Consider the following 26,025-nt stretch of genomic DNA (forward strand, 5'->3'; position numbering starts at 1 on the left):
GGGGATACACTCGGGGGTCGGTGTCAGGGATACACTCGAGATCGGTGTCGGGGATACACTCGGGGTCGGTGTCGGGGATACACTCGGGGTCAGTGTCGGGGATACACTCGGGGGTCGGTGTCGGGGTAACACTCAGGGTCGGTGTCGGGGTAACACTCGGGGTCGGTGTCGGGGTAACACTCGGGGTCGGTGTCGGGGATACACTCGGGGTCGGTGTCGGGGTAACACTCGGGGTCGGTGTCGGGGATACACTCGGGATCGGTGTCGGGGATACACTCGGGGGTCGGTGTCGGGGTAACACTCGGGGTCGGTGTCGGGGATACACTCGGGGTCGGTGTCGGGGATACACTCGGGGGTCGGTGTCGGGGATACACTCGGGGTCGGTGTCGGGGATACACTCGGGGGTCGGTGTCGGGGATACACTCGGGGTCGGTGTCGGGGATACACTCGGGATCGGTGTCGGGGATACACTCGAGATCGGTGTCGGGGATACACTCGGGGTCGGTGTCGGGGTAACACTCGGGGTCGGTGTCGGGGTAACACTCGGGGTCGGTGTCGGGGATACACTCGGGGTCGGTGTCGGGGTAACACTCGGGGTCGGTGTCGGGGATACACTCGGGGTCGGTGTCGGGGTAACACTCGGGGTCGGTGTCGGGGATACACTCGGGGTCGGTGTCGGGGATACACTCGGGGTCGGTGTCGGGGTAACACTCTGGGTCGGTGTCGGGGTAACACTCGGGGTCGGTGTAACACTCGGGGTCGGTGTCGGGGATACACTCGGGGTCAGTGTCGGGGTAACACTCGGGATCGGTGTCGGGGATACACTCGGGGTCGGTGTCGGGATACACTCGGGGGTCGGTGTCGGGGTAACACTCGGTGTCTGGGTTACATTCGGGGACGGTGTCGAGGATACACTCGGGATCGGTGTCGGGGATACACTCGGGATCGGTGTCGGGGATACACTCGGGGGTCGGTGTCGGGGTAACACTCGGGATCGGTGTCGGGGATACACTCGGGGTCGGTGTCGGGGTAACACTCGGGATCGGTGTCGGGGATACACTCGGGGTCGGTGTCGGGATACACTCGGGGGTCGGTGTCGGGGTAACACTCGGGGTCGGTGTCGGGGTAACACTCGGGATCGGTGTCGGGGATACACTCGGGGTCGGTGTCGGGATACACTCGGGGGTCGGTGTCGGGGTAACACTCGGGGGTCGGTGTCGGGGTAACACTCGGGGTCGGTGTCGGGGATACACTCGGGGTCGGTGTCGGGGTAACACTCGGGGTCGGTGTCGGGGATACACTCGGGGTCGGTGTCGGGGATACACTCGGGGTCGGTGTCGGGGATACACTCGGGGTCGGTGTCGGGGATACACTCGGGGTCGGTGTCGGGGTAACACTCGGGGTCGGTGTCGGGGATACACTCGGGGTCGGTGTCGGGGATACACTCGGGGTCGGTGTCGGGGATACACTCGGGGTCGGTGTCGGGGTAACACTCGGGGTCGGTGTCGGGGATACACTCGGGATCGGTGTCGGGGATACACTCGGGGTCGGTGTCGGGGATACACTCGGGGTCGGTGTCGGGGATACACTCGGGGTCGGTGTCGGGGATACACTCGGGGTCGGTGTCGGGGTAACACTCGGGGTCGGTGTCGGGGATACACTCGGGGTCGGTGTCGGGGTAACACTCGGGGTCGGTGTCGGGGATACACTCGGGGTCGGTGTCGGGGATACACTCGGGGTCGGTGTCGGGGTAACACTCTGGGTCGGTGTCGGGGTAACACTCGGGGTCGGTGTAACACTCGGGGTCGGTGTCGGGGATACACTCGGGGTCAGTGTCGGGGTAACACTCGGGATCGGTGTCGGGGATACACTCGGGGTCGGTGTCGGGATACACTCGGGGGTCGGTGTCGGGGTAACACTCGGTGTCTGGGTTACATTCGGGGACGGTGTCGAGGATACACTCGGGATCGGTGTCGGGGATACACTCGGGATCGGTGTCGGGGATACACTCGGGGGTCGGTGTCGGGGTAACACTCGGGATCGGTGTCGGGGATACACTCGGGGTCGGTGTCGGGGTAACACTCGGGATCGGTGTCGGGGATACACTCGGGGTCGGTGTCGGGATACACTCGGGGGTCGGTGTCGGGGTAACACTCGGGGTCGGTGTCGGGGTAACACTCGGGATCGGTGTCGGGGATACACTCGGGGTCGGTGTCGGGATACACTCGGGGGTCGGTGTCGGGGTAACACTCGGGGGTCGGTGTCGGGGTAACACTCGGGGTCGGTGTCGGGGATACACTCGGGGTCGGTGTCGGGGTAACACTCGGGGTCGGTGTCGGGGTAACACTCGGGGTCGGTGTCGGGGATACACTCGGGATCGGTGTCGGGGATACACTCGGGGTCGGTGTCGGGATACACTCGGGGGTCGGTGTCGGGGTAACACTCGGGGTCGGTGTCGGGGATACACTCGGGGTCGGTGTCGGGGTAACACTCGGGGTCGGTGTCGGGGTAACACTCGGGGTCGGTGTCGGGGATACACTCGGGGTCGGTGTCGGGGATACACTCGGGGTCGGTGTCGGGGTAACACTCGGGGGTCGGTGTCGGGGTAACACTCGGGGTCGGTGTCGGGGTAACACTCGGGATCGGTGTCGGGGATACACTCGGGGTCGGTGTCGGGATACACTCGGGGTCGGTGTCGGGATACACTCGGGGTCGGTGTCGAGGTAACATTTGGGGTCAGTGTTCACCCCCCAGAAGTGCGGTCAGGGGCCCCATAATTCCACCCCCTCAGAAGAGCGGTCAGGGGCCCCATAATTCCACCCACCCAGAAGAGCTGTCAGGGGCCCCATAATTCCACCCCCTCAGAAGAGCGGTCAGGGGCCCCATAATTCCGCCCCCAGAAGAGCTGTCAGGGGCCCCATAATTCCACCCCCCAGAAGAGCTGTCAGGGGCCCCATAATTCCGCCCCCAGAAGAGCTGTCAGGGGCCCCATAATTCCACCCCCCAGAAGAGCTGTCAGGGGCCCCATAATTCCACCCCCCAGAAGAGCTGTCAGGGGCCCCATAATTCCACCCCCCAGAAGAGCTGTCAGGGGCCCCATAATTCAGGGCCCCGATGCTACAAAGGGCGTTACACCCAACTATTACGGAAAAGGCCATTTCACAAGCCGCCCCTCCCCCACTTCCTCCAAGCAGGGCCCCGGTGTTAACCCCTTCACCTCCAGCACTTGTACATTGGCTCCCCCTCCCCCGCAATGTCACTTCCTCTATATATATATAGATCAGGATTGGCTGTCTTTATTGATCAATAATCTCTATAGAAACCCCCCGATACGGGAATGTGGGGGAGAATACCGATTTCCTGGCTGTGACCCCCAACTACGGCCAGGCAGACGGCATTTCACACCGAGAGGACAATCCACCGATATTGATCATTATTAGATGATGGAATCCACAACAATGTAACAATAAGAGGATCAGATTGCAGCTCCGCCCCCTCACACCTCAGCCAATCCCTGTGTCCGAAGAAGGAAAACATTCATTTCGCTCTTTTATTTGAAATGATCGACATTCTAAATGAAATCCGGATTTCCATGTTTTCCATCCTTTCTTCTGTCTGCTGATCTCCTGCAGACTTTTTTCAGCCACTTCCTGCCCACAAGAGTGTTGTCACCCCATAACAGGAAGTGCCTGAACAAGGACCTTCATGGCGGGATCACCGAGGAATAACTCCACGTCCTGCCCCCAGAGACACAACAGGAAGTGAATGGGGAATCCCCCTCTTAGCTGTCAGCAGAAAGATTGTAAGGTGTGTGGTCAGCCTGGTGGAGATTGTACAATCAGATTGTAAGGTGTGCGGTCAGTATGATGGAGATTGTACAATCAGATTGTAAGGTGTGTGGTCAGCCTGGTGGAGATTGTACAATCAGATTGTAAGGTGTGTGGTCAGCCTGGTGGAGATTGTACAATCAGATTGTAAGGTGTGCGGTCAGTATGATGGAAATTGTACAATCAGATTGTAAGGTGTGCGGTCAGCCTGATGGAGATTGTACAATTAGATTGTAAGGTGTGTGGTCAGTATGATGAAGATTGTACAATTAGATTGTAAGGTGTGCGGTCAGTATGATGGAAATTGTACAATCAGATTGTAAGGTGTGTGGTCAGCCTGGTGGAGATTGTACAATTAGATTGTAAGGTGTGTGGTCAGTATGATGAAGATTGTACAATTAGATTGTAAGGTGTGCGGTCAGTATGATGGAGATTGTACAATTAGATTGTAAGGTGTGTGGTCAGTATGATGAAGATTGTACAATTAGATTGTAAGGTGTGCGGTCAGTATGATGGAAATTGTACAATCAGATTGTAAGGTGTGTGGTCAGCCTGGTGGGGATTGTACAATCAGATTGTAAGGTGTGCGGTCAGTATGATGAAGATTGTACAATCAGATTGTAAGGTGTGCGGTCAGTATGATGGAAATTGTACAATCAGATTGTAAGGTGTGTGGTCAGCCTGATGGAGATTGTACAATTAGATTGTAAGGTGTGTGGTCAGCCTGGTGGGGATTGTACAATCAGATTGTAAGGTGTGCGGTCAGTATGATGAAGATTGTACAATCAGATTGTAAGGTGTGCGGTCAGTATGATGGAAATTGTACAATCAGATTGTAAGGTGTGTGGTCAGCCTGATGGAGATTGTACAATTAGATTGTAAGGTGTGTGGTCAGCCTGGTGGGGATTGTACAATCAGATTGTAAGGTGTGCGGTCAGTCTGGAATATATCGGTGACAATCTCAGATCGGGAGAACTCGCCCCTCCCCCTCCTCGCAGACACATAGCGGAGGAAGGGCAGTGCGTCGTGCAGGAAGTCACACGTATTGTTTCTCGTTTCTTTCTTCCATCTTTGCGGTTTTCTTCTACTGAGAGTTTCATGTCAGTCACTTCCTGAGCTAAAGAGGAACTCCGACCAACAGGACGCCGCCGACTATATATAACGAGACTCCCCAGAACTATGAGATTGGACCCGCCAGAGAGGTGTGATAATAAAGAGTTCCAGAGGGAGGCGCCCTGTACACACGGTCGGAGATTTTGCCAACCAAATCCGTCGGATTTTGTCCGTCAGATTTAGTCTGACGGATTGTGTCCGAAACTGTTGCATACACACGGTTGGGCCAAGTTGGCGAAAAATCCGATCTTTCAGAACGTGATGACGTTATTTGGTTACGATGGGACTACATTCAGGCTAGTAGCCAATAGCTTTGGTGTAGGAATTTGATCTGAGCATGCGTGGCACTTGGTCCGATCGGAATTCTCTACACATGATCGGATTACGTCCGACCGGCCCAGTTGGTCGGGAAATATTTCCAACATGTTGAAAAATTGGGTCCGATGGAATCAGTCCGATGCAGACCACACACAGTCGGATTATCTGACGACACGGTCCAATAGGACACATTCCGACGGATTCGGCTAAGAGGTCATCTGGGCTTCTTACTCATACGGGTTGAGGGGCTCCAGGATGTCTGTTCTGAGTTTTCCTGAATCAGGTTCTGGAACCCGGAGTCTCTGTAGAGCCTGTGGAGGGATGAAGCCTCTAATCTCGAGATTCAGGTTCTGGAACCCGGAGTCTCTGTAGAGCCTGTGGAGGGATGAAGCCTCTAATCTCGAGATTCAGGTTCTGGAACCCGGAGTCTCTGTAGAGCCTGTGGAGGGATGAAGCCTCTAATCTCGAGATTCAGGTTCTGGAACCCGGAGTCTCTGTAGAGCCTGTGGAGGGATGAAGCCTCTAATCTCGAGATTCAGGTTCTGGAACCCGGAGTCTTTGTAGTGACTGGGGCGGGATGAAGCCTCTAATCTCGAGATTCAGGTTCTGGAACCCGGAGTCTCTGTAGAGCCTGTGGAGGGATGAAGCCTCTAATCTCGAGATTCAGGTTCTGGAACCCGGAGTCTCTGTAGAGCCTGTGGAGGGATGAAGCCTCTAATCTCGAGATTCAGGTTCTGGAACCCGGAGTCTCTGTAGAGCCTGTGGAGGGATGAAGCCTCTAATCTCGAGATTCAGGTTCTGGAACCCGGAGTCTCTGTAGAGCCTGTGGAGGGATGAAGCCTCTAATCTCGAGATTCAGGTTCTGGAACCCGGAGTCTCTGTAGAGCCTGTGGAGGGATGAAGCCTCTAATCTCGAGATTCAGGTTCTGGAACCCGGAGTCTCTGTAGAGCCTGTGGAGGGATGAAGCCTCTAATCTCGAGATTCAGGTTCTGGAACCCGGAGTCTTTGTAGTGACTGGGGCGGGATGAAGCCTCTAATCTCGAGAATCAGGTTCTGGAACCCGGAGTCTTTGTAGTGACTGGGGCGGGATGAAGCCTCTAATCTCGAGATTCAGGTTCTGGAACCCGGAGTCTCTGTAGAGCCTGGGGAGGGATGAACCCTCTAATCCCGAGAATCAGGTTCTGGAACCCGGAGTCTTTGTAGTGACTGGGGCGGGATGAAGCCTCTAATCTCGAGATTCAGGTTCTGGAACCCGGAGTCTCTGTAGAGCCTGGGGAGGGATGAAGCCTCTAATCTCGAGATTCAGGTTCTGGAACCCGGAGTCTTTGTAGTGACTGGGGCGGGATGAAGCCTCTAATCTCGAGATTCAGGTTCTGGAACCCGGAGTCTTTGTAGTGACTGGGGCGGGATGAAGCCTCTAATCTCGAGATTCAGGTTCTGGAACCCGGAGTCTCTGTAGAGCCTGGGGAGGGATGAAGCCTCCAATCCTGGGAATCAGGTCATGGAACCCGGAGTCTTTGTAGTGACTGGGGCGGGATGAAGGCTCTTATCCCAAGATTCAGGTCATGGAACCTGGAGTCTCTGTAGATTCTGGGGAGGGATAAACCTTTGAAACCCGGGTCCACATTTTACGGAAAACCGGTATCCTGACTGTACAGGTGTGCACAGATCATCGGGTCAAGGGGCTGTCTAGGGTTCAGTTTATCTTCATGGAGACACAAAGCTGTCTATGGTTCAGGGCTCCTTCCTGGAGACAAAGGGCTGACTATGGTTCAGGGCCCCTTCCCCTGGAGACAAAGGGCTGACTATGGTTAACGGCCCCTTCCCCTGGAGACAAGGGGCTGACTATGGTTAAGGGCCCCTTCCCCTGGAGCCAAAGGGCTGACTATGGTTCAGGGCCCCTTCCCTGGAGACAAGGGGCTGTCTATAGTTCAGGGCTCCTTCCTGGGGACAAATGGCTGGCTATGGTTATGGGCTCCTTCCCCTGGAAACAAGAGGCTTTCTATGGTTCAGGGCTCCTTCCCTGGAAACAAGGGTATGTCTATGGTTCAGGGCTCCTTCCCTGGAAACAAAGGGCTGTCTATGGTTCAGGGCTCCTTCCCTGGAAACAAAGGGCTGTCTATGGTTCAGGGCTCCTCCCCTTGGAGACAAAGGGCTGTCTATGGTTCAGGGTTCCTTCCCCTGGAAACAAGAGGCTTTCTATGGTTCAGGGCTCCTTCCCTGGAAACAAGGGGCTGTCTATGGTTCAGGGCTCCTTCCCTGGAAACAAAGGGCTGTCTATGGTTCAGGGCTCCTTCCCCTGAAGACAAAGGGCTGTCTATTGTTCAGGGCTCCTCCCCATGGAGACAAAGGGCTGTCTATGGTTCAGGGCTCCTTCCCCTGTAAACGAGTCTTTCTATGGTTCAGGGCTCCTTCCCTGGAAACAAGGGGCTGTCTATGGTTCAGGGCTCCTTCCCTGGAAACAAGGGGCTGTCTATGGTTCAGGGCTCCTTCCCTGGAAACAAGCAAGGAGCTGTCTATGGTTCAGGGCTCCTTCCCCTGGAGCCAAAGGGCTGTCTATGGTTCAGGGCTCCTCCCCCTGGAGACAAAGTGCTGTCTATGGTTCAGGGCTCCTTCCCCTGGAAACTAGAGGACTTCTATGGTTCAGGGCTCCTTTCCCTGGAAACAAGGGGCTGTCTATAGCTTAGTGCTCCTTCCTGGAGTCAAAGGGCTGTCTATGGTTCAGGGCTCCTTCTCCGGAAACAAGAGGCTGTCTATGGTTCAGGGCTCCTTTTTGGGTACAAGGGTCTGTCTATGGTTCAGGGCTCCTTCCCCTGGAGACAAGGGCTGTGTGTGGCTCTGGGATCCTTACCTAGAGCCAAGGGGCTGTTTATGGTTCAGGGCTCCTTCCCCTGGAGACAGAGGGCTGTTTATGGTTCAAGGCTCCTTCCCCTGGAAACAAGAGCTGTGTGTGGCTCTGGGCTCCTTACATGGAGACAAGGGGATGTCTATAGTTCAGGGCTCCTTCCCTGGAAACAAGGGGCTGTCTATGGTTCAGGGCTCCTTCCCTGGAAACAAGGGGCTGTCTATGGTTCAGGGCTCCTTCCCTGGAAACAAGGGGTTGTCTATGGTTCAGGGCTCCTTCCCTGGAAACAAGGGGCTGTCTATGGTTCAGGGCTCCTTCCCTGGAAACAAGGGTCTGTCTATGGTCCAGGGCTCCTTCCTGGAGACAAAGTGCTGTCTATGGTTCAGGGCTCCTTCCCCTGGAGACAAGGGCTGTGTGTGGCTCTGGGGTCCTTACCTAGAGACAAGGGGCTGTCTATAGTTCAGGGCCCCTTCCCCTGGAGACAAGGGCTATGTGTGGCTCTGGGGTCCTTACCTAGAGACAAAGGGCTGTCTATGGTTCAGGGCTCCTTCCCCTGGAGAGAAGGGCTGTGTGTGGCTCTGGGGTCCTTCCCTGGAAACAAGGGGCTGTCTATGGTTCAGGGCTCCTTCCCTGGAAACAAGGGGCTGTCTATAGCTCAGTGCTCCTTCCTGGAGTCAAAGGGCTGTCTATGGTTCAGGGCTCCTTCTCCGGAAACAAGGGGCTGTCTATGGTTCAGGGCTCCTTTTTGGGTACAAGGGTCTGTCTATGGTTCAGGGCTCCTTTTTGGGTACAAAGGGCTGTCTATGGTTCAGGGCTCCTTCCCCTGGAGACAAGGGCTGTGTGTGGCTCTGGGATCCTTACCTAGAGCCAAGGGGCTGTCTATGGTTCAGGGCTCCTTCCCCTGGAGACAAGGGCTGTGTGTGGCTCTGGGATCCTTACCTAGAGACAAGGGGCTGTCTATGGTTCAGGGCTCCTCCCCCTGGAGACAAAGGGCTGTCTATGGTTCAAGGCTCCTTCCCCTGGAGACAAAGGGCTGTCTATGGTTCAGGGCTCCTTCCCTGGAAACAAGGGGCTGTCTATGGTCCAGGGCTCCTTCCTGGAGACAAAGTGCTGTCTATGGTTCAGGGCTCCTTCCCCTGGAGACAAGGGCTGTGTGTGGCTCTGGGGTCCTTACCTAGAGACAAGGGGCTGTCTATGGTTCAGGGCTCCTTCCCTGGAAACAAGGGGCTGTCTATGGTTCAGGGCTCCTTTCAGGAGACAAAGTGCTGTCTATGGTTCAGGGCTCCTTCCCCTGGAGACGAGGGCTGTGTGTGGCTCTGGGGTCCTTACCTAGAGACAAGGGGCTGTCTATAGTTCAGGGCCCCTTCCCCTGGAGACAAGGGCTATGTGTGGCTCTGGGGTCCTTACCTAGAGACAAAGGGCTGTCTATGGTTCAGGGCTCCTTCCCCTGGAGACAAGGGCTGTGTGTGGCTCTGGGGTCCTTCCCTGGAAACAAGGGGCTGTCTATGGTTCAGGGCTCCTTCCCTGGAAACAAGGGGCTGTCTATGGTTCAGGGCTCCTTCCCTGGAAACAAGGGGCTGTCCATAGCTCAGTGCTCCTTCCTGGAGTCAAAGGGCTGTCTATGGTTCAGGGCTCCTTCTCCGGAAACAAGGGGCTGTCTATGGTTCAGGGCTCCTTTTTGGGTACAAGGGTCTGTCTATGGTTCAGGGCTCCTTTTTGGGTACAAAGGGCTGTCTATGGTTCAGGGCTCCTTCCCCTGGAGACAAGGGCTGTGTGTGGCTCTGGGATCCTTACCTAGAGACAAGGGGCTGTCTATGGTTCAGGGCTCCTCCCCCTGGAGACAAAGGGCTGTCTATGGTTCAAGGCTCCTTCCCCTGGAGACAAAGGGCTGTCTATGGTTCAGGGCTCCTTCCCTGGAAACAAGGGGCTGTCTATGGTCCAGGGCTCCTTCCTGGAGACAAAGTGCTGTCTATGGTTCAGGGCTCCTTCCCCTGGAGACAAGGGCTGTGTGTGGCTCTGGGGTCCTTACCTAGAGACAAGGGGCTGTCTATGGTTCAGGGCTCCTTCCCTGGAAACAAGGGGCTGTCTATGGTTCAGGGCTCCTTTCAGGAGACAAAGTGCTGTCTATGGTTCAGGGCTCCTTCCCCTGGAGACGAGGGCTGTGTGTGGCTCTGGGGTCCTTACCTAGAGACAAGGGGCTGTCTATAGTTCAGGGCCCCTTCCCCTGGAGACAAGGGCTATGTGTGGCTCTGGGGTCCTTACCTAGAGACAAAGGGCTGTCTATGGTTCAGGGCTCCTTCCCCTGGAGACAAGGGCTGTGTGTGGCTCTGGGGTCCTTCCCTGGAAACAAGGGGCTGTCTATGGTTCAGGGCTCCTTCCCTGGAAACAAGGGGCTGTCTATGGTTCAGGGCTCCTTCTCCGGAAACAAGGGGCTGTCTATGGTTCAGGGCTCCTTTTTGGGTACAAAGGGCTGTCTATGGTTCAGGGCTCCTTCCCCTGGAGACAAGGGCTGTGCGTGGCTCTGGGATCCTTACCTAGAGACAAGGGGCTGTCTATGGTTCAGGGCTCCTCCCCCTGGAGACAAAGAGCTGTCTATGGTTCAGGGCTCCTTCCCTGGAGACAAAGAGCTGTCTATGGTTCAGGGCTCCTTCCCTGGAAACAAGGGGCTGTCTATGGTTCAGGGCTCCTCCCCCTGGAGACAAAGAGCTGTCTATGGTTCAGGGCTCCTTCCCTGGAAACAAGGGGCTGTCTATGGTTCAGGGCTCCTTCACTGGAAACAAGGGGCTGTCGGTGGAGGGGGCTGGTGGCGCAGAGGGAGATTGGTGCGGTGGAGGGGGATTGGTGGCACAGTGGGGGGTTGGTGCGGGGGGGGGGGGGGGGGGCTGGTGGTGGCACAGAGGGTGGTTGCTGTGGTGGAGAAAAAGTAGTGTAAATTCCTCCAGTAGGTATGAGCAGAACGTTGTCACTATGAGCAGCATGAGGGAGTGATCACTGGAATCCTCCAATAAAAGAGTGAGCTTATCTGGCATATATAATGACATCACACAGCCGACCCCCTGTGATTGGCTCCATCCACAGACCAGGATCAGATGGAGCATTCAACCTGTAACATAATTTCATCAAACCATCTCCTGGTGACACCGAGACCAACAGAGAGCATGAATCCTCCTGGGGGACACAGATGATAATCCCACCATCCCTGTGCTGAGTTCCTGGGTCTGTACACCCGCTGTGCCCATTATGAGGGGTTCCCACCATCCCTGTGCTGAGTTCCCGGGTCTGTACACCCGCTGTGCCCATTATGAGGGGTTCCCACCATCCCTGTGCTGAGTTCCCGGGTCTGTACACCCGCTGTGCCCATTATGAGGGGTTCCCACCATCCCTGTGCTGAGTTCCCGGGTCTGTACACCCGCTGTGCCCATTATGAGGGGTTCCCACCATCCCTGTGCTGAGTTCCCGGGTCTGTACACCCGCTGTGCCCATTATGAGGGGTTCCCACCATCCCTGTGCTGAGTTCCCGGGTCTGTACACCCGCTGTGCCCATTATGAGGGGTTCCCACCATCCCTGTGCTGAGTTCGCTGGGTCTGTACACCCGCTGTGCCCATTATGAGGGGTTCCCACCATCCCTGTGCTGAGTTCGCTGGGTCTGTACACCCGCTGTGCCCATTATGAGAGGTTCCCACCATCCCTGTGCTGAGTTCCCGGGTCTTTACACCCGCTGTGCCCATTATGAGGGGTTCCCACCATCCCTGTGCTGAGTTCCCGGGTCTGTACACCCGCTGTGCCCATTATGAGGGGTTCCCACCATCCCTGTGCTGAGTTCCCGGGTCTTTACACCCGCTGTGCCCATTATGAGGGGTTCCCACCATCCCTGTGCTGAGTTCCCGGGTCTGTACACCCACTGTACCCATTATGAGGGGTTCCCACCATCCCTGTGCCGAGTTCCCGAGTCTGTACACCCGCTGTGCCCATTATGAGGGGTTCCCACCATCCCTGTGCCGAGTTCCCGAGTCTGTACACCCGCTGTGCCCATTATGAGGGGTTCCCACCATCCCTGTGCCGAGTTCCTGGGTCTGTACACCCGCTGTGCCCATTATGAGGGGTTCCCACCATCCCTGTGCTGTGTTCCCGGGTCTGTACACCCGCTGTGCCCATTATGAGGGGTTCCCACCATCCCTGTGCCGAGTTCCTGGGTCTTTACACCCGCTGTGCCCATTATGAGGGGTTCCCACCATCCCTGTGCTGAGTTCCCGGGTCTGTACACCCACTGTACCCATTATGAGGGGTTCCCACCATCCCTGTGCCGAGTTCCCGAGTCTGTACACCCGCTGTGCCCATTATGAGGGGTTCCCACCATCCCTGTGCCGAGTTCCCGAGTCTGTACACCCGCTGTGCCCATTATGAGGGGTTCCCACCATCCCTGTGCCGAGTTCCTGGGTCTGTACACCCGCTGTGCCCATTATGAGGGGTTCCCACCATCCCTGTGCTGAGTTCCCGGGTCTGTACACCCGCTGTGCCCATTATGAGGGGTGCCCACCATCCCTGTGCTGAGTTCCCCGGTCTGTACACCCGCTGTGCCCATTATGAGGGGTTCCCACCATCCCTGTGCTGAGTTCCCGGGTCTGTACACCCGCTGTGCCCATTATGAGGGGTTCCCACCATCCCTGTGATGAGTTCCCGGGTCTGTACACCCGCTGTGCCCATTATGAGGGGTTCCCACCATCCCTGTGCCGAGTTCCCGAGTCTGTACACCCGCTGTGCCCATTATGAGGGGTTCCCACCATCCCTGTGCTGAGTTCCCGGGTCTGTACACCCGCTGTGCCCATTATGAGGGGTTCCCACCATCCCTGTGCTGAGTTCCCGGGTCTGTATACCCGCTGTGCCCATTATGAGGGGTTCCCACCATCCCTGTGCTGAGTTCGCTGGGTCTGTACACCCGCTGTGCCCATTATGAGGAGTTCCCACCATCCCTGTGCTGAGTTCCCGGGTCTGTACACCCGCTGTACCCATTATGAGGGGTTCACACCATCCCTGTGCCGAGTTCCTGGGTCTGTACACCCGCTGTGCCCATTATGAGGGGTTCCCACCATCCCTGTGCTGAGTTCCCGGGTCTGTACACCCGCTGTACCCATTATGAGGGGTTCACACCATCCCTGTGCCGAGTTCCTGGGTCTGTACACCCACTGTGCCCATTATGAGAGGTTCCCACCATCCCTGTGCTGAGTTCCTGGGTCTTTACACCCGCTGTGCCCATTATGAGGGGTTCCCACCATCCCTGTGCCGAGTTCCCGAGTCTGTACACCCGCTGTGCCCATTATGAGGGGTTCCCACCATCCCTGTGCCGAGTTCCCGAGTCTTTACACCCACTGTGCCCATTATGAGGGGTTCCCACCATCCCTGTGCCGAGTTCCTGAGTCTGTACACCCGCTGTGCCCATTATGAGGGGTTCCCACCATCCCTGTGCCGAGTTCCCGAGTCTGTACACCCGCTGTGCCCATTATGAGGGGTTCCCACCATCCCTGTGCCGAGTTCCCGAGTCTGTACACCCGCTGTGCCCATTATGAGGGGTTCCCACCATCCCTGTGCCGAGTTCCCGAGTCTGTACACCCGCTGTGCCCATTATGAGGGGTTCCCACCATCCCTGTGCTGAGCTCCTGGGTCTGTACACCCGCTGTGCCCATTATGAGGGGTTCCCACCATCCCTGTGCCGAGTTCCTGGGTCTGTACACCCGCTGTGCCCATTATGAGGGGTTCCCACCATCCCTGTGCTGAGTTCGCTGGGTCTGTACACCCGCTGTGCCCATTATGAGGAGTTCCCACCATCCCTGTGCTGAGTTCCCGGGTCTGTACACCCGCTGTGCCCATTATGAGGGGTTCCCACCATCCCTGTGCTGAGTTCCCGGGTCTGTACACCCGCTGTGCCCATTATGAGGGGTTCTCACCATCCCTGTGCTGAGTTCCCGGGTCTGTACACCCGCTGTGCCCATTATGAGGGGTTCTCACCATCCCTGTGCTGATTTCCCGGGTCTGTACACCCGCTGTGCCCATTATGAGGGGTTCTCACCATCCCTGTGCCGAGTTCCCGGGTCTGTACACCCGCTGTGCCCATTATGAGGGGTTCTCACCATCCTTGTGCTGAGTTCCCGGGTCTGTACACCCGCTGTGCCCATTATGAGGGGTTCTCACCATCCCTGTGCTGAGTTCCTGGGTCTGTACACCCGCTGTACCCATTATGAGGGGTTCTCACCATCCCTGTGCTGAGTTCCCGGGTCTGTACACCCGCTGTGCCCATTATGAGGGGTTCCCACCATCCCTGTGCTGAGTTCCCGGGTCTGTACACCCGCTGTGCCCATTATGAGGGTTCCCACCATCCCTGTGCTGAGTTCCCGGGTCTGTACACCCGCTGTGCCCATTATGAGGGGTTCTCACCATCCCTGTGCTGAGTTCCCGGGTCTGTACACCCGCTGTGCCCATTATGAGGGGTTCCCACCATCCCTGTGCTGAGTTCCCGGGTCTGTACACCCGCTGTACCCATTATGAGGGGTTCTCACCATCCCTATGCTGAGTTCCCGGGTCTGTACACCCGCTGTGCCCATTATGAGGGGTTCCCACCATCCCTGTGCTGAGTTCCCGGGTCTGTACACCCGCTGTACCCATTATGAGGGGTTCTCACCATCCCTGTGCTGAGTTCCCGGGTCTGTACACCCGCTGTGCCCATTATGAGGGGTTCTCACCATCCCTGTGCCGAGTTCCCGGGTCTGTACACCCGCTGTGCCCATTATGAGGGGTTCTCACCATCCCTGTGCTGAGTTCCCGGGTCTGTACACCCGCTGTGCCCATTATGAGGGGTTCTCACCATCCCTGTGCTGAGTTCCCGGGTCTGTACACCCGCTGTGCCCATTATGAGGGGTTCCCACCATCCCTGTGCCGAGTTCCCGGGTCTGTACACCTGCTGTGCCCATTATGAGGGGTTCCCACCATCCCTGTGCCGAGTTCCCGGGTCTGTACACCCGCTGTGCCCATTATGAGGGGTTCCCACCATCCCTGTGCCGAGTTCCCGGGTCTGTACACCCGCTGTGCCCATTATGAGGGGTTCTCAACCTTCCCTGTGTTGAGATCCCGGGTCTGTACACCCGCTGTGCCCATTATGAGGGGTTCTCACCATCCCTGTGCTGAGTTCCCGGGTCTGTACACCCGCTGTACCCATTATGAGGGGTTCTCACCATCCCTGTGCTGAGTTCCCGGGTCTGTACACCCGCTGTACCCATTATGAGGGGTTCTCACCATCCCTGTGCTGAGTTCCCGGGTCTGTACACCCGCTGTACCCATTATGAGGGGTTCTCACCATCCCTGTGCTGAGTTCCCGGGTCTGTACACCCGCTGTACCCATTATGAGGGGTTCTCACCATCCCTGTGCTGAGTTCCCGGGTCTGTACACCCGCTGTACCCATTATGAGGGGTTCTCACCATCCCTGTGCTGAGTTCCCGGGTCTGTACACCCGCTGTGCCCATTATGAGGGGTTCCCACCATCCCTGTGCTGAGTTCCGGGGTCTGTACACCCGCTGTGCCCATTTTGAGGGGTTCCCACCATCCCTGTGCTGAGTTCCTGGGTCTGTACACCCACTGTGCCCATTATGAGGGGTTCCCGCCATCCCTGTGCTAAGTTCCCGGGTCTGTACACCCGCTGTGCCCATAATGGGGGGTTCCCACCATCCCTGTGCTGAGTTCCCGGGTCTGTACACCCGCTGTGCCCATTAGTAGGGGTTCTCACCATCCCTGTGCTGAGTTCCCGGGTCTGTACACCCGCTGTGCCCATTATGAGGGGTTCCCACCATCCCTGTGCTGAGTTCCCAGGTCTGTACACCCGCTGTGCCCATTATGAGGGGTTCTCACCATCCCTGTGCTGAGTTCCCGGGTCTGTACACCCGCTGTGCCCATTATGAGGGGTCCCACCATCCCTGTGCTGAGTTCCCGGGTCTGTACACCCGCTGTGCCCATTATGAGGGGTTCCCAGCATCCCTGTGCTGAGTTCCCGGGTCTGTACACCCGCCGTGCCCATTATGAGGGGTTCTCACCATCCCTGTGCTGAGTTCCCGGGTCTGTACACCCGCTGTGCCCATTATGAGGGGTTCCCACCATCCCTGTGCTGAGTTCCCGGGTCTGTACACCCACTGTGCCCATTATGAGGGGTTCCCACCATCCCTGTGCTGAGTTCCCGGGTCTGTACACCCGCTGTGCCCATTATGAGGGGTTCCCACCATCCCTGTGCTGAGTTCCCGGGTCTGTACACCCGCTGTGCCCATTATGAGGGGCTCCCACCATGAGGTTTTGATGGGAACATTAGAGTGTAAGCTCCTCTGGTACAGAGACTGATGTGACAGCACTGCGGTATATGTCAGAGCTATTTCTATAGGATGAGGCGTTTTTGGAGGGGGAGGGTGCAGTAGAATGGATATTTGCTCTAATCTGAGGGAGGATTTTCGGGTCCCCACCCTCCGCTTTCATTATTAGTCAGGGTGGAAGAGCTCATCTAGAGGACCTCCACCCAGATTCCTACCAGAGGGAGAGTCTTGATGGTAACTACATCTCTCAGCAGGTTCTTCTCCTTCTGTTGGAGAGTGCCGGAAAAGATAAAAACCAAACCATAAAAAATAGAAGACACTCACCGCTCATATCTCTGGGGGCAGAAAGGGGCTCCTCCGGGTGCTGTGACTTGGCTAGTAAAGTGAGGAGTTTCCTGGGTGTCCAAAGAGGTCCCCAAGCAAGTTCTGGTCTCTTGGAGGTTTTGGGGATCGGTGGTCAGTAGAGGTCCTCTGGAGATTGGGAGGTCCTGCAATAGCCAGAAGGGGTCCTTTGGACTTGTGAGTTCCCGCAGTGGACAGGAGATGCCCCCTGGGTATTGGGAGTTCAGATTCAGATGCGCAATACTTTACTAATCCCAAAGAGAGATCCTCTGGGTATTGGAAGGTCCCGGATAGATCAGAAGTCCAATGAGAATTGTTAGATCCTGCAGTGGTCAGGAGAAGTCTTCTGGGTATTGCGGGTCCTGAAGTGGTCAGGAGAGGTCCTTTGGGGTTTGGGAGGTTCAGCAGTGGTCAGGAGAGGTCTTCTGGGTATTGCGGGTCCTGAAGTGGTCAGGAGAGGTCCTTTGGGGTTTGGGAGGTTCAGCAGTGGTCAGGAGAGGTCTTCTGGGTATTGCGGGGTCCTGAAGTGCTCAGGAGAGGTCCTTTGGGGTTTGGGAGGTTCAGCAGTGGTCAGGAGAAGTCTTCTGGGTATTGCGGGTCCTGAAGTGGTCAGGAGAGGTCCTTTGGGGTTTGGGAGGTTCAGCAGTGGTCAGGAGAAGTCTTCTGGGTATTGCGGGGTCCTGAAGGTCCTTTGGGGTTTGGGAGGTTCAGCAGTGGTCAGGAGAGGTCTTCTGGGTATTTAGAGGTCCTTCAGTGGTCAGTGGAGATCATTTGAGTATTGGAAAGTCTTGCAGTGGCAAGGAGAAGTTATCTGCATATTATGAGATCCTGAAAGGGTCAGAAGAGGTCCTTTACGAATTGCGAGGTTCTGCAGTGGCCAGGAGTGGTCCTCTCGATATTAGGAGGTCCCGCAGTAGCCAGGGAAGGTCCTCTGGGTACTAGGAGATCCGACAGTGGTCAGGAGAGGTTCTATGGCTATTGAGAGGTCCTGCAGTGGCCAGTAGATGTTGTCTGGGTCCTGGCTGGCCAGGAAAGGTCTTCTGGGAACTAGAAGGTCCAGCAGTGGCCAGGAGAGGTCCTCTGAGTATTGGGAGGTCCTGCAGTGGCCAGGAGAGGTCCTCTGGGTATTGGGAGGTCCTGCAGTGGCCAGGAGAGGTCCTCTGGGTATAGGCAGGTCCTGCAGTTGCCAGGAGAGGTCCTCTGGGTATAGGCAGGTCCTGCAGTTGCCAGGAAAGGTCTTCTGGGAACTAGAAGGTCCAGCAGTGGCCAGGAGAGGTCCTCTGTGTATTGGGAGGTCCTGCAGTTGCCAGGAGAGGTCCTCTGAGTATTGGGAGGTCCTGCAGTTGCCAGGAGAGGTCCTCTGAGTATTGGGAGGTCCTGCAGTTGCCAGGAGAGGTCCTCTGAGTATTGGGAGGTCCTGCAGTTGCCAGGAGAGGTCCTCTGAGTATTGGGAGGTCCTGCAGTTGCCAGGAGAGGTCCTCTGGGTATTGGGAGGTCCTGCAGTGGCCAGGAGAGGTCCTCTGGGTATAGGCAGGTCCTGCAGTTGCCAGGAGAGGTCCTCTGGGTATTTGGAGGTCCTGCAGTGGCCAGGAGAGGTCCTCTGGGTATAGGCAGGTCCTGCAGTTGCCAGGAGAGGTCCTCTGGGTATTTGGAGGTCCTGCAGTGGCCAGGAGAGGTCCTCTGGGTATTGGGAGGTCCTGCAGTGGCCAGGAGAGGTCCTCTGGGTATAGGCAGGTCCGGCAGTGGCCAGGAGAGGTCCTCTGAGTATTGGGAGGTCCTTCAGTTGCCAGGAGAGGTCCTCTGGGTATTTGGAGGTCCTGCAGTGGCCAGGAGAGGTCCTCTGAGTATTGGGAGGTCCTGCAGTTGCCAGGAGAGGTCCTCTGAGTATTGGGAGGTCCTGCAGTTGCCAGGAGAGGTCCTCTGGGTATTTGGAGGTCCTGCAGTGGCCAGGAGAGGTCCTCTGGGTATAGGCAGGTCCGGCAGTGGCCAGGAGAGGTCCTCTGGGTATTAGGAGGGCACTGTAACCTCTGTGGGTCCTCAGAGACGTTGGCGAGAACGCGGGTGAAGTATTTTAGGGCGTATGGAGGCGAGAGAGCAATGCAGAAGTGAGTTTAGCAGAAGGAAGTGACTGGGAGGAAGTTAAGACACAGCACAGGCAGTTCTCATGCTGCTCCCCCTCTCTCTCCACACATTGGAGGGATTCCAGAAACAGGGCCGGGGTCTGTGCGGAGGGATGATGGGGGCCACAGGTCACATCTGGAGAAGATCAGGAGGAGGAAGAGGGGACATTGCAGGGACTTCCAGGAGCCCCACCACAGTCCTCCCACACCAAGCCCAATGTTTGATAATAAACCTTTACTAGTTCCTGTTCTGAGCTGACGGTCCCTCCTGGGTCCCTATTACTCCCCTCAGTCCCTACTCTAGGTCTGAGTCCCTACTCTAGGTCTGAGTCCCTACTCTAGGTCTGAGTCCCTACTCTAGGTCTGAGTCCCTACTCTAGGTCTGAGTCCCTACTCTAGGTCTGATGTATTAATAAATAGACCGAAATAATACAATGTAGGGACCGGAGGGATCAGCAGCTCAGAGACTCCCCCCCCCCTTTCCATAATTCAGCGAGAGATCGAAATAATCATAAAGGAGAAAATCCGACTTCAGGAGGGGGGCATAGATAGGAAGATTCGGGGTCCTCTGAAAATAACCCCAAGGGGCAAAAAGCGGGGGGGAGGGGGGATACAACTTCATAATCAAGAAACATAAAGAAAGGAAAAAAAAACAAACTCCGAAATCCACAGAGAGAAAAAATGGCGGGAAAAGAATTTGTGTTTTTATTTGTCTTCTATTTTACCAATAAATGTAAATATCAGCAAAATAATAATAATAATAATAATAAAAATAACAATGTGAATTATTTGTCTTTATTATCAGCTGGTGATCCCGCCAGTTGGCGGTTATTGATAGTCGGCGGATGTAACATGAGCCTCCAGCAGGGGCCTCGTAGGAGCCGTAGAGTCCGGGGGGGGGAGGGGGGTGATACTCACTGACCTCTGTAGCTGAAGGCACTGTGGAGACACGGCAGCCAAATCACTGCTGGGAGAGGGAGCAGAGCAAACTGACCAACCTTCCAGAGCCAAACAGTACTCCACCCTACCTACAGGGGGACTTGTTCTGTGTCCTGTATGTTGGGTGTAATTCTCGGTATCTCTTCTTATTCTGTATGTATGGACTCTGCACAGTACCACTTCTCTTGTCCTGTATGTCGGGTGTAATTCTCGGTATCTCTTCTTATTCTGTATGTATGGACTCTGCACAGTACTACTTCTCTTGTCCTGTATGTCGGGTGTAATTCTCGGTATCTCTTCTTATTCTGTATGTATGGACTCTGCACAGTACTACTTCTCTTGTCCTGTATGTCGGGTGTAATTCTCGGTATCTGTTCTTATTCTGTATGTATGGACTCTGCACAGTACTACTTCTCTTGTCCTGTATGTCGGGTGTAATTCTCGGTATCTGTTCTTATTCTGTATGTATGGACTCTGCACAGTACTACTTCTCTTGTCCTGTATGTCGGGTGTAATTCTCGGTATCTGTTCTTATTCTGTATGTATGGACTCTGCACAGTACTACTTCTCTTGTCCTGTATGTCGGGTGTAATTCTCGGTATCTGTTCTTATTCTGTATGTATGGACTCTGCACAGTACCACTTCTCTTGTCCTGTATGTCGGGTGTAATTCTCGGTATCTGTTCTTATTCTGTATGTGTGGACTCTGCACAGTACTACTTCTCTTGTCCTGTATGTCGGGTGTAATTCTCGGTATCTGTTCTTATTCTGTATGTATGGACTCTGCACAGTACCACTTCTCTTGTCCTGTATGTCGGGTGTAATTCTCGGTATCTCTTCTTATTCTGTATGTATGGACTCTGCACAGTACTACTTCTCTTGTCCTGTATGTCGGGTGTAATTCTCGGTATCTCTTCTTATTCTGCATGTATGGACTCTGCACAGTACTACTTCTCTTGTCCTGTATGTCGGGTGTAATTCTCGGTATCTGTTCTTATTCTGTATGTATGGACTCTGCACAGTACTACTTCTCTTGTCCTGTATGTCGGGTGTAATTCTCGGTATCTGTTCTTATTCTGTATGTATGGACTCTGCACAGTACCACTTCTCTTGTCCTGTATGTCGGGTGTAATTCTCGGTATCTGTTCTTATTCTGTATGTATGGACTCTGCACAGTACCACTTCTCTTGTCCTGTATGTCGGGTGTAATTCTCGGTATCTGTTCTTATTCTGTATGTATGGACTCTGCACAGTACCACTTCTCTTGTCCTGTATGTCGGGTGTAATTCTCGGTATCTCTTCTTATTCTGTATGTATGGACTCTGCACAGTACTACTTCTCTTGTCCTGTATGTCGGGTGTAATTCTCGGTATCTCTTCTTATTCTGTATGTATGGACTCTGCACAGTACCACTTCTCTTGTCCTGTATGTCGGGTGTAATTCTCGGTATCTCTTCTTATTCTGTATGTATGGACTCTGCACAGTACTACTTCTCTTGTCCTGTATGTCGGGTGTAATTCTCGGTATCTCTTCTTATTCTGCATGTATGGACTCTGCACAGTACCACTTCTCTTGTCCTGTATGTCGGGTGTAATTCTCGGTATCTCTTCTTATTCTGTATGTATGGACTCTGCACAGTACTACTTCTCTTGTCCTGTATGTCGGGTGTAATTCTCGGTATCTGTTCTTATTCTGTATGTATGGACTCTGCACAGTACTACTTCTCTTGTCCTGTATGTCGGGTGTAATTCTCGGTATCTGTTCTTATTCTGTATGTATGGGCTCTGCACAGTACCACTTCTCTTGTCCTGTATGTCGGGTGTAATTCTCGGTATCTCTTCTTATTCTGTATGTATGGACTCTGCACAGTACTACTTCTCTTGTCCTGTATGTCGGGTGTAATTCTCGGTATCTCTTCTTATTCTGTATGTATGGACTCTGCACAGTACTACTTCTCTTGTCCTGTATGTCGGGTGTAATTCTCGGTATCTCTTCTTATTCTGTATTTATGGACTCTGCACAGTACCACTTCTCTTGTCCTGTATGTCGGGTGTAATTCTCGGTATCTGTTCTTATTCTGTATGTATGGACTCTGCACAGTACCACTTCTCTTGTCCTGTATGTCGGGTGTAATTCTCGGTATCTGTTCTTATTCTGTATGTATGGACTCTGCACAGTACCACTTCTCTTGTCCTGTATGTCGGGTGTAATTCTCGGTATCTGTTCTTATTCTGTATGTATGGACTCTGCACAGTACCACTTCTCTTGTCCTGTATGTCGGGTGTAATTCTCGGTATCTCTTCTTATTCTGTATGTATGGACTCTGCACAGTACTACTTCTCTTGTCCTGTATGTCGGGTGTAATTCTCGGTATCTCTTCTTATTCTGTATGTATGGACTCTGCACAGTACCACTTCTCTTGTCCTGTATGTCGGGTGTAATTCTCGGTATCTCTTCTTATTCTGTATGTATGGACTCTGCACAGTACTACTTCTCTTGTCCTGTATGTCGGGTGTAATTCTCGGTATCTCTTCTTATTCTGCATGTATGGACTCTGCACAGTACCACTTCTCTTGTCCTGTATGTCGGGTGTAATTCTCGGTATCTCTTCTTATTCTGTATGTATGGACTCTGCACAGTACTACTTCTCTTGTCCTGTATGTCGGGTGTAATTCTCGGTATCTCTTCTTATTCTGCATGTATGGACTCTGCACAGTACCACTTCTCTTGTCCTGTATGTCGGGTGTAATTCTCGGTATCTGTTCTTATTCTGTATGTATGGACTCTGCACAGTACTACTTCTCTTGTCCTGTATGTCGGGTGTAATTCTCGGTATCTGTTCTTATTCTGTATGTATGGGCTCTGCACAGTACCACTTCTCTTGTCCTGTATGTCGGGTGTAATTCTCGGTATCTCTTCTTATTCTGTATGTATGGACTCTGCACAGTACTACTTCTCTTGTCCTGTATGTCGGGTGTAATTCTCGGTATCTGTTCTTATTCTGTATTTATGGACTCTGCACAGTACCACTTCTCTTGTCCTGTATGTCGGGTGTAATTCTCGGTATCTGTTCTTATTCTGTATGTATGGACTCTGCACAGTACCACTTCTCTTGTCCTGTATGTCGGGTGTAATTCTCGGTATCTGTTCTTATTCTGTATGTATGGACTCTGCACAGTACCACTTCTCTTGTCCTGTATGTCGGGTGTAATTCTCGGTATCTGTTCTTATTCTGTATGTATGGACTCTGCACAGTACCACTTCTCTTGTCCTGTATGTCGGGTGTAATTCTCGGTATCTGTTCTTATTCTGTATGTATGGACTCTGCACAGTACTACTTCTCTTGTCCTGTATGTCGGGTGTAATTCTCGGTATCTGTTCTTATTCTGTATGTATGGACTCTGCACAGTACCACTTCTCTTGTCCTGTATGTCGGGTGTAATTCTCGGTATCTGTTCTTATTCTGTATGTATGGACTCTGCACAGTACTACTTCTCTTGTCCTGTATGTCGGGTGTAATTCTCGGTATCTCTTCTTATTCTGTATGTATGGACTCTGCACAGTACCACTTCTCTTGTCCTGTATGTCGGGTGTAATTCTCGGTATCTGTTCTTATTCTGTATGTATGGACTCTGCACAGTACTACTTCTCTTGTCCTGTATGTCGGGTGTAATTCTCGGTATCTGTTCTTATTCTGTATGTATGGACTCTGCACAGTACTACTTCTCTTGTCCTGTATGTCGGGTGTAATTCTCGGTATCTCTTCTTATTCTGTATGTATGGACTCTGCACAGTACTACTTCTCTTGTCCTGTATGTCGGGTGTAATTCTCGGTATCTGTTCTTATTCTGTATGTATGGACTCTGCACAGTACTACTTCCCTTGTCCTGTATGTCGGGTGTAATTCTCGGTATCTGTTCTTATTCTGTATGTATGGACTCTGCACAGTACTACTTCTCTTGTCCTGTATGTCGGGTGTAATTCTCGGTATCTGTTCTTATTCTGTATGTATGGACTCTGCACAGTACTACTTCTCTTGTCCTGTATGTCGGGTGTAATTCTCGGTATCTCTTCTTATTCTGTATGTATGGACTCTGCACAGTACCACTTCTCTTGTCCTGTATGTCGGGTGTAATTCTCGGTATCTCTTCTTATTCTGTATGTATGGACTCTGCACAGTACCACTTCTCTTGTCCTGTATGTCGGGTGTAATTCTCAGTATCTGTTCTTATTCTGTATGTATGGACTCTGCACAGTACTACTTCCCTTGTCCTGTATGTCGGGTGTAATTCTCGGTATCTGTTCTTATTCTGTATGTATGGACTCTGCACAGTACTACTTCTCTTGTCCTGTATGTCGGGTGTAATTCTCGGTATCTGTTCTTATTCTGTATGTATGGACTCTGCACAGTACTACTTCTCTTGTCCTGTATGTCGGGTGTAATTCTCGGTATCTCTTCTTATTCTGTATGTATGGACTCTGCACAGTACCACTTCTCTTGTCCTGTATGTCGGGTGTAATTCTCGGTATCTGTTCTTATTCTGTATGTATGGACTCTGCACAGTACCACTTCTCTTGTCCTGTATGTCGGGTGTAATTCTCGGTATCTGTTCTTATTCTGTATGTGTGGACTCTGCACAGTACTACTTCTCTTGTCCTGTATGTCGGGTGTAATTCTCGGTATCTGTTCTTATTCTGTATGTATGGACTCTGCACAGTACCACTTCTCTTGTCCTGTATGTCGGGTGTAATTCTCGGTATCTCTTCTTATTCTGTATGTATGGACTCTGCACAGTACTACTTCTCTTGTCCTGTATGTCGGGTGTAATTCTCGGTATCTCTTCTTATTCTGTATGTATGGACTCTGCACAGTACCACTTCTCTTGTCCTGTATGTCGGGTGTAATTCTCGGTATCTCTTCTTATTCTGTATGTATGGACTCTGCACAGTACTACTTCTCTTGTCCTGTATGTCGGGTGTAATTCTCGGTATCTCTTCTTATTCTGCATGTATGGACTCTGCACAGTACCACTTCTCTTGTCCTGTATGTCGGGTGTAATTCTCGGTATCTCTTCTTATTCTGTATGTATGGACTCTGCACAGTACTACTTCTCTTGTCCTGTATGTCGGGTGTAATTCTCGGTATCTGTTCTTATTCTGTATGTATGGACTCTGCACAGTACTACTTCTCTTGTCCTGTATGTCGGGTGTAATTCTCGGTATCTGTTCTTATTCTGTATGTATGGGCTCTGCACAGTACCACTTCTCTTGTCCTGTATGTCGGGTGTAATTCTCGGTATCTCTTCTTATTCTGTATGTATGGACTCTGCACAGTACTACTTCTCTTGTCCTGTATGTCGGGTGTAATTCTCGGTATCTCTTCTTATTCTGTATGTATGGACTCTGCACAGTACTACTTCTCTTGTCCTGTATGTCGGGTGTAATTCTCGGTATCTCTTCTTATTCTGTATTTATGGACTCTGCACAGTACCACTTCTCTTGTCCTGTATGTCGGGTGTAATTCTCGGTATCTGTTCTTATTCTGTATGTATGGACTCTGCACAGTACCACTTCTCTTGTCCTGTATGTCGGGTGTAATTCTCGGTATCTGTTCTTATTCTGTATGTATGGACTCTGCACAGTACCACTTCTCTTGTCCTGTATGTCGGGTGTAATTCTCGGTATCTGTTCTTATTCTGTATGTATGGACTCTGCACAGTACCACTTCTCTTGTCCTGTATGTCGGGTGTAATTCTCGGTATCTCTTCTTATTCTGTATGTATGGACTCTGCACAGTACTACTTCTCTTGTCCTGTATGTCGGGTGTAATTCTCGGTATCTCTTCTTATTCTGTATGTATGGACTCTGCACAGTACCACTTCTCTTGTCCTGTATGTCGGGTGTAATTCTCGGTATCTCTTCTTATTCTGTATGTATGGACTCTGCACAGTACTACTTCTCTTGTCCTGTATGTCGGGTGTAATTCTCGGTATCTCTTCTTATTCTGCATGTATGGACTCTGCACAGTACCACTTCTCTTGTCCTGTATGTCGGGTGTAATTCTCGGTATCTCTTCTTATTCTGTATGTATGGACTCTGCACAGTACTACTTCTCTTGTCCTGTATGTCGGGTGTAATTCTCGGTATCTCTTCTTATTCTGCATGTATGGACTCTGC

The 26,025-nt window shown here is 53.1% G+C and overlaps 1 protein-coding gene across 1 annotated transcript in view; it reads right to left on the reverse strand.

Annotated features, from left to right (window-relative positions):
- The window catches only part of LOC143973800 (rho-related GTP-binding protein RhoG-like), a 42,993-nt gene extending 25,783 nt beyond the window's left edge, over positions 1-17,210 (reverse strand). The window contains exon 1 of the mRNA XM_077474657.1: positions 16,773-17,210. The gene's annotated coding sequence lies outside the window, so the exon portion shown is untranslated. The remainder of the gene's footprint in view (positions 1-16,772) is intronic.
- Between the last annotated feature and the right edge of the window lie 8,815 nt (positions 17,211-26,025).

This window comes from Lithobates pipiens, unplaced genomic scaffold (genome assembly GCF_037356315.1).
Source record: "Lithobates pipiens isolate NorthernLeopardFrog02 unplaced genomic scaffold, aLitPip1_a1.2 Scaffold_117, whole genome shotgun sequence".
NCBI classification, from domain to species: Eukaryota; Metazoa; Chordata; class Amphibia; order Anura; family Ranidae; genus Lithobates; species Lithobates pipiens.